We start from the raw sequence: 9,298 nt of genomic DNA on the forward strand, positions 1-9,298 counted from the left end.
ACCGTGTAAGGGTTTCCTCTTCCTCCAGAGACAGCGCCTTTTAGCGATGAGGACTGTGGCCACCAGAGTCACATGCCTGACTCCATCCCTTACCAGTCATGCGATCTTCAGCAAGTGTCCTCATGTGACACTTCAGCAAGGTGCTTCCCACCTTCAAGGTCCTCACCCATGAAATGGGAATCACATCAGGACCTTTCTCACCTGATGGCTGTGAGGATTAAATGTGTTAACATCCCAAAGCATTTGGAATGGTGTCCGATTCTGAACAAGAGTTTGATAAGTGTTTTATTATTATCTCATCTTACCGAAAGGTAGATTGAGGCAAAATAGGTTCAAGTCACTTGCCCCAAATCACTCAGCTAGTTAGAACTAGACAGGAAGCAGCATTCTAACTATGGAGCTGATATTTTAGGCCACTAGAGGAAGATGGAGTAATTTGTGTTTAATTACATATATCACTTCGTAGTGACCAACATTTGTTATATAAATGAAGGACGGCTTTCATCGCAACGGAAATGACGTGGCTTAGGACGGAGGAGCAGGAATGTTCACGGAGGATTTACGGAATAAAGAGTGAAAGACTGGCTGGGTGAGGAGTAGAGGGAAATGTCAATAGTGAGACACAACGATGGCGCCATGTTGAGCTGCAAATTCTCACGAAAGAATGAACCATAGCCCGTGAGACTATGGCACGCCACGGAGACTTTTCAGTTGGCTACCAACATTGGCAAGGCATCTTTTAACCAGGTAGTGGAACAGAGAATGGATTGAAAGGGACAGAGGCTGGAAACTGTGTAACCTTTTAGGTGGGGAGCTTTATGGTTATCACTGAGACCAGACAAGGCAGGCAAGAGGCTTTGTGAAGACAGAACTTACAATATTTGGTGAGTGGTGAGAACCCGGAAAAGCCAAAGAGGGGACAGTCCCAGGCACAATCCCTGTCTTTCCTAAGTGCTAAGGTCATGAGAAATGTCATTTCTGTTTCCTTCCATTTTTCCTCACAATTGAAGCTTAGCAATGGCTTCCTTTCAGGATGAAGCCCATGCTAGCATATTGGTTTTAAGAAAGTCACATCCTCACTGTGCTGTGATTCTAAACTGAAGGCTCATAAATAACACAGTTTTCTCTCATTCTTAAACCTGTGATAACTAACATAAACTCATTAAGTCATCAGAATTTGCAAAGGAAATTTTGGGCATAGATAGTCAAAGTTGCAATCATCTAGAATTTATATGTTAATATTTTGGAGCTATAAAGTAAATTTAGAGAGAACAGCTAATCCAACACTTCCTCCCATCAAAGCCAAAAACAGGGAAGGGTCTTGTCATTTGTTTGCTTGGCAGAGAAAAAGAGAAGCAGATTCCCAACTGCTTATCAAACGTTTTAGCAACTTCTGTCTTTTTAGCAGAAAAAAAAAAAAAACAAGATTAAAAGAAAGTATATGATTCAAGAAACCCTGATGGTTGGTGATTCACAAAGAGTCAGGAAGAAATGTCAGTGAGGATGGCTGTCATTCATTTATTCCCTCCGAACAATTTATGGGAGCCTCAGGAGCCCAGACATGGTTCCAGGCACAGGGTACCAGTAATGAGCTAAGCGTACAAAGACTTGGTTCTCGTGAAGCTGACTGTCTAGTGGGGGAGACAGATTTCATATTCACAGACTCGCATATGTGCGTACACATGAAACAAAAACGTCAAGTGCTGAGTGCTAAGTACAGATATACTATGACTGTGAAGAAGAAGAAGATGGCGATGCTAAGTTGGAAAGGTCGAGAGGGCCCTCCTGGGGCAGTACCTCTCCTGCAGGAAAGGGCTTTTCTAGCTTACATGGCCTTTGGGACCAGAGGGCTGCACTTCCAAGAGCTCCTCCCTCTGTACCTGGGTCATCTGGAGGGCGTCAATAGGAGGGGGCTTGCCAAGGACCTGGCCCAGAGACCAAGGATCTCTCATGGAAGGGGCCATTTTAACGTTCTTGCTTATAGTCCTGCTGCCTCCTGGTCCTCAGAACTCCGGGCTCAGAACTCAGCAAGGGGGCACAAGGTTTTATCCCAGGATTCTAAAACCCCAGTGAAAGACCCTATTCTGGCACAGTGGGGCTCCATGGGCAAGGATAGGGACACCCCCCCGCCCCCCGCCAAGGGCTAGGTCCAAGCAGGACTGTGGGTCCTTATGGGTCCTTATAGCTGAAGGATTGGAGGCCCTGGGGCCCCTGGGGGGCTTGGTCGGGTAAGCATCCACCTCCTGACTTTGGCTCAGGTTGTGATCTCACGGCCGTGAGATCAAGTCCCGCGTCAGGCTCCATGCTGAGTGCGGAGCCTGCTTGGGATTCTCTCTCTCTCCCTCTACCCGCCCCCACTCTCTTGCACTCTTTCCATAATAAAGAAAAATTATAAATAAACGAATGAATGAATGAATGAATGAATGAATGAATAAAAGAGTTGGAGGCCTTCCGGGGTGTTGGACAAGCTGGCCAGTTGCTGTGCACCAGGCTAAGAAGGGGAAGCTTAAGGGATGGCCAGGGCGGCACGTAAGTCTGACTCCCCACCCCATCCACCCTGAGGGCTTAAGCATCTAACAAACAGACTCACCAGGAGCGCTCAGGGAACCTCGGATCCCAAGGAGGTTGGTAGAGTACCTCACTGTGCCCACTGCCTGCCTGCCTCCGCCTGGCCTCAGGCAGCGGTCCCTAAAGTGAGGTCCCAGCCAGCAGCAGGAACAGCGACAGCACCCGGGCCCCTGTCAGAAACGCAGATGCTGGGGCCCACTGCAGACCTATTGAGTCACAAACCGTGGGGAGGCAGAGCACTGGCCGTTCTGCAAGCCTTCCAGGGCAACTCTAAGCAGCGGCGGTCTGGCGCGCCCTCTCCTCGCGGAGGCTCCCACACAGCTCGCGGGCTGGGTCCTCGCTCTCACCACCCCCACAGCCCTACCTGGCAGAGTTGGCCTACGAATGCCATCTGCTCCAAAAAGTTTTGGGAGACAAATGTCCAGCCTTGCCAGCTTCCCTCTAGCCTGGCTCCCATGAGTGACTAATGACAGCACAGCTTTCTTTCCCAGTTAGTGATAAAGACTAGAAAAAAGGTGGGAAGGAAGCCGGAGAAAAGGGAGGACAGCAGGTTCCCGGAGGCTGGAGAGGAGGCGGGGAAGCGTGTGTCGGGCCTGTCATTGCATCATCCCGGGCTCCAAGGAAGAGCGACGAGGGCGTGTCACTCTTACCCCAGCGAAGGGGATTCTTTTTCTGAGACAGTCACAGCAGCCGTGGGGATAAGGTCATACGAATGAAAGTTGTCACGACTTATAAAGACGTTAAAGCCAGCTCCGTACAGAAATCACTAACCGTGGGGCGCCTGGGTGGCGCAGTCGGTTGAGCGTCCGACTTCAACCAGGTCACGATCTCGCGGTCCGTGAGTTCGAGCCCCGCGTGGGCTCTGGGCTGATGGCTCAGAGCCTGGAGCCTGTTTCCGATTCTGTGTCTCCCTCTCTCTCTGCCCCTCCCCCGTTCATGCTCTGTCTCTCTCTGTCCCAAAAATAAATAAACGTTGAAAAAAAAAAAAAATTAAAAAAAAAAAAAAAAAAAGAAATCACTAACCGTGAACGCTAATGGGGCCAAAATTCTGTTATATTAAGACATGGTCTCTTTTGTCAGCCTTCTTGCAGATTGATCAGGGGTGGAAAACACTTATTTCTTCCAATAAGATTTTATGTGAAACCCGATATCTAAAACCAATGCACTCCAACAGCATAACTTGAGGTGGGGGAGAGGTCAGAGCCTGCTTGGTCCCCACCCCACTCCCCACCTTCAGCCCTGCAGGGCCTCCCCTCTGCATTCCTGGGGGCCCTGAAAAACACCTATACTGAGCCCCAAAACATGGTTTGGAAACAAGTGGTGTTCAGAGAGGGACGGCATCTTTATGGAAAATGCCACAGCGTCAGAGAGACACAGGGCCCAACCCGGAGTCTATGCAGGGCCACCGTCACCACCCCAGCGGAAACACCAGAGCTTAGCAGGAGATGGGCCGGGCGCTTTCCAGCTGAAAGGCTCCTGTATGAGTCTGCTTGAACTGCCATCACAAAGTGCCTCAAACTGGGTGGCTTAAAACCGGAAATTTATTTTCTCAAGTTCTGGATGCCGGAAGTCCACGATCAAGGTGGTGGAAGGGTCCGCTCCTCCTGAGGCCTGTCTCCTTGGCTTGTAGATGGCCGCCTTCTCCCTGTGTCCTCACATGGTCTTTGTGTCCGTGTCCCAATCTCTTCTTACAAGAACACCAGTCATATTGGATTAGGGCCCACCCCAGTGACCTCTTTTTTTTTTTTTTAACCTTAGTTACTTCTTTAAAGACCTTTTCTTCAAATACAGTCACATTCTGAGGTATTGGGGTTGGGACTTAAACATACAAATTTGAAGGGGGGCACAATTCAGCCAATAGCCCTTCTCAAAAGTGCTTATCCACACGCCACATGGTATAGGAGACACTCCAGGGACCAGAGAGAGGCCCGGGCAGGCCCAAGCCTCCAGGCCGCTACGCCTCTGGTCCTGACTGCCGCACATGACCCTCTTCCTCTGCCTCTCTGGGCCTCCCTGAGTTCCGAGGGATCCTGGATGTACTGTCTGCTCCCCACCGGCTTCAGAAAGTCCTGGGGCCCTGAAGGGAACTGCCTGGGGCCATGGACTCTTTCTTTCTGTACTTTTTTTTTCATTTCTGAAGAAATCTAATGGCCTCTGAACTGCTCTACTTTGTAAACAAGACACAACATGGTGAGCAGAGTGTGAGCTAGGCAGAAGCAGGCACAATCTCCGGCCCCTCCCAGCCGCCACGGAGGGCACGCCTGTGTCCCTCTGCGGTTTACGGGACAGACACCCGCCCACTGCTTCTCCAGAGCCACCCTGGGGCCCTTAGGGCTGGCATCACGGGGCACGACTGAGCAAAGAGGACGGACAGCGCGAACTCAGTTCCATGTGGAAAGTGAGGCCACGAAAGCCCGCCCCAAGTTCGAGACTCTGTGCCAGGAGCCACGGGTGCGGGGGAAGTTTCCGGGAGCCAGACAGGGAGAGACACGGCAGCCCGCCTGGCCTGGGCCTTGGACACCGTGAAGAGGAAAACCTCATTCAGGGGCCCCGCCGCCTCCCTCCTCACTCCCAACCCAGCTCCTCCTTGACCAGGCCTGCCTGTAGTGACCTCACCCACGGTTTTGGAATGGCCCTTTTCTGGGGCCATGTCTGCCTAAATCAGCAGGTAAGTGTGGAAAACGGAGGTCAGGGACTGAGTGCCCAGAACTTTCGGTGGAATGAGGGATGCTGCTCCCTGTAGAACAGTGTTATCTGAGTCCCCTTCTCCAGATTCTTACGACCAGAGAGACAGAGAGCCCCTGGAAAGACCTCTGGAAAGACTGCTCCCGAGGTCCGCATCAGCCATGGCAGCTTGGATTCCGGAACCTTCCTTCATAGCCCCCACTTGCCACAGGGTCTGGATTTACAAGGTGAGACCTTGGTCCCCGCCCACAGTTTGCAGTGCTGTGAACTCGAGCCTCACTGTTCTGGTGTGTAAAAGCTTCTGGAAGGGGCCCCTCGAAGGGCTGAGATGAAATCAGTCATATAGTTGAACACGTCAAAGCCCTTTACAAGTATGGGGTCTTCTCTGGGAAAAAGGAAACACTTTACGTGTTTACGCATTCCCGGTTTTGTTCAGGTCATTTCTGCTTTCCTGGGCGAATTTCCTTGTGAGCAGGTGTGTTGACTTATGCTCTTGTTTACTCTGCCATCTCCTGTCCCCCTGGACCCCTGGGCAGTCTAGCACCCCTCGAGACAGTGATCTCAGCATGTGGAATAAACTTGACGTCTCTGCAGAGGGGATCCGAAGACGACTGTCCTCCCCCTGCGCGTCCAGCCCCCTCCCTGAGCGTGGGTGTCCCTCCTCCCACACTGCCCGCCCCGATCCATGCTCCCTTGTCCTCCCTGGCTCCTCACTCCCCTCCTCCTCGCAGGTGACAAACCGGTGTGTCCTTCCAGAAAGCGCATGGCCAAATGCCAAAGTCAACTCCAACGCGCACGGTCAGAGAAACGCACTTGATTTACGGCGTGTGGTTTAGCAAAACTGCTTTCGTGAGCCGTCGCGAAACCAGCCTTGAAAGAACTCCTGGAGTGAGCACAGGGTCAGCAGGAGACCACCGTGGCTGACCTTGAAAGGAAGAGGGGCTTGAACTTTCAGACAAGAGAAAACAAAGCCTGATGGGGAGCACGTTGCCCAAAGAGCCCATCTTAGAGGACGCAAGACGCTTGGCTCAAGGAGTTTCTTCTCTGTGCACTGTCTCAGCTCACCGCCCCCAGCAGGGCTTGTCAGCTATGAAGGCAAGTGGCATTTCTCTGACAGGCCAGAGCTATCAGGCGACTCTCCCCTTCGCTGCCCTTCGTTCCCACGTTAGGGCGGTCCCGACCCTACAGTGTCCCCTGGGCAAGTGGCCCCCTAATTCAGAACAACGATGCTATGCCTGCCTGGCACCTGACGGGCACTTGCCTTGTAAAGGTCTTTCTTAGCCAGTGTCTCAGTTGGCCCTAAATCTTGTGAGGCAGAGACAGGGGAGGAACTCCTGCTTTCTTTTGACAGAGGCCAGGATGGCTCACGAGTGGCCTGGATGTGCCCAACTGAGCAGCAGGGCCCTGAGGTGGACAGGATTACACCTCATGCACCCTCCTTTCTACGAACCCTGGCCTTCCAGGGGGCACGATGCCCAAGCCCTGCGAGTCACCTGAACTTGCTTTCTGGAGCTGTGTATTCCAGAAGGACCTCCAGACAAGACTTCCAAGCTGACCTTCAGAAATGCCATCTTCAGGGCGCCTGGGTGGCTCTGTCGGTTAAGTGTCTGACTTCAGCTCAGGTCATGATCTCACGGCTAATGGGTTCGAGCCCCACATCGGGCTCTGTGCTGACAGCCCAGAGCCTGGAGCCCGCTTCGGATTCTGTGTTTCCCTCTCTCTCTGACCCTCCCCCACTCACACTCTGTCTCTCTCCCTCAAGAATAAACATTTTAAAAAATTATTTAAAAAAAGAAAGAAAGAAAGAAAGAAAGAAAGAAAGAAAGAAAGAAATATCATCTTCTTCACCTGTTCCTGGACAGGTTCAGGAAGCTTCTCCTTCAGGACCCAGATGCCCTGCTCCCGTTCCCCACCACATGGGCCTTTGGTGACTGACTGCAGGGGTGCTGGCTTGGTTTCCCAAGACTTTTCCTAGTGGGAAAGATTTCTAGGGGCTCCCTGCACACCCTCACATCCTCTGAAAAGCTGCCGAGGACCCCACTTGGGCCTGAAATAGATACTCATAAAGATGATTTCTTCCCCAAAGCTTGGGTTGTCGTTTTCTACACACAAAGCATTCTTTAAAAAACATTTTTTTTTAATCTTTAATTATTTTTGAGAGAGAGACAGAGTGTGAGCTGGGGCGGGGGCAGAGAGAGAGGGAGACACAGAATCCGAAGCAGGCTCCAGGCTCCGAGCTGTCAGCACAGAGCCCAATGCCAGGCTCGAACTCACGAACCGTGAGATCGTGACCTGAGCCGAAGTGAGACGCTCAACCGACTGAGCCACCCAGGCGCCCCCAAAGCATTTTTTTAAAGAGCACAAGGGCCACCTAGGTGGCTGAGTTGGTTGAGCGTCCGTGATTTCGGTGCAGGTCATGATCCCAGGGTCTTCGGGTGGAGCCCCGCCCACCTCCTTAAAAAGTCAGGCTCCACCTGCTTAAAATTCTCTCTCTCCCTCTCTCCCTCTGTTCCTCTCCCCTGCTCGCACTCTCTGTCTCTAAAATAAAAGATAAAAAATTTTAATAAAATAAAGAGCACAAAATATGGCTATTCCTGAAAAGCTTCAGTGTATCCTTGAATGCCTCACACGGGGGCCAGTCCCAGAATAAAAAGGAAGCCGTCGGTTTGAGGCCCTCTCTGATTTCAAAAACTGCACAAAACGGCCAGAGGACTGAAACCGGCCCTCTCCCAAGCGTGAGGTATGTCTCACTTAGAGATCGAGTCCCAGGGCCAGCTCTACCCCGGTGACAGCAGAGCCCAAGATCAGCAAGTACGTCACAGGAAACAGCTGTTTCCTGTTTCCGACTTCTGCTCGGGTCATGATCTCGCAGTTGACGAGTTCGAGCCCTGCGTCGGGCTCTGTGCTGACAGCTCGGAGCCTGGAGCCCGCTTCGGATCCTGTGTCTCCCTCTCTCTCCACCTCTCCCCTGCGCATGCTCGGTCTCTGTCTCAAAAATAAAGGTAAACATTAAAAAAAAAAAATTCTTTTTTTTTTTTAATTTTTTTTTTCAACGTTTACTTATTTTTGGGACAGAGAGAGACAGAGCATGAACGGGGGAGGGGCAAAGAGAGAGGGAGACACAGAATCGGAAACAGGCTCCAGGCTCTGAGCCATCAGCCTAGAGCGTGACGCGGGGCTCGAACTCACAGACCGCGAGATCGTGACCTGGCTGAAGTCGGATGCTTAACCGACTGCGCCACCCAGGCGCCCCCCCCAAAAAAAAAAAAAATCTTAAATTACATTCATACTGAAGGTGAATTCTCAGGGTTGAAATAAGAGAACTACTTTTCATCTGGCCGCCAGTTTGCGGTTAACAGAATACTTTAAGACGCATGATTTGATTTCGTCTTTTTAATACCATAAAGCGCTCCCTATCCCCTCTCGCAGGTGAACGCCCTAAGGACCACTGAAGGAAACCAGTGGAGATGACGCTTTTTCCTTCATGCTTCTCCACTGATGTCATCTTTGACAGGCTTTAAAATCGCTTCCCGGTGTTAGGATCTCACCATACCTGAATTTCAACCTCCGAGACCTGCGGGCTCTTCCGTGTTCCCCACCTCGGAGCTCCCCCCACACCCCGGCTTCACGTCCCAAGTGCCTGGACCGTGGCAGGCAGCCTCACCGTGGATAGGAGCTCGGGCTTCAGAGAGGCACACAGGGCTGGAGTCTGGCTCTGACCTACCGACTGTGGGACCTCAGACGTGGTTGCAGCCGCTCCGACCCTCCGTCCCCTCAGTGGTGGACTCAGGTAATAAAAGCTCTCATGAAGAACAGGGGAGGGGAGGGGATAGTCTCCTCGGGGCTGGGGGTGCGCCCCCGGCACACGGTTACCATAGTTAGTGTCATCCCTGGCACTGTTCGCCCACCTCCCCAGCATCTCTCCTCTTCCACCGCACCCATCGGGCACAGCCCCAACAGGGGACCGTCCGGCGTCGCCATCCCTGCAGAAACGCCTGGAGACGAGCCCCTGAGTCATGCTGCCCAGCCCTCCCCCGCCCCTCCC

The sequence above is a fragment of the Puma concolor genome, chromosome D2, assembly GCF_028749965.1.
Source record: "Puma concolor isolate L17-30 chromosome D2, mPumCon1.1.hap2, whole genome shotgun sequence".
NCBI classification, from domain to species: Eukaryota; Metazoa; Chordata; class Mammalia; order Carnivora; family Felidae; genus Puma; species Puma concolor.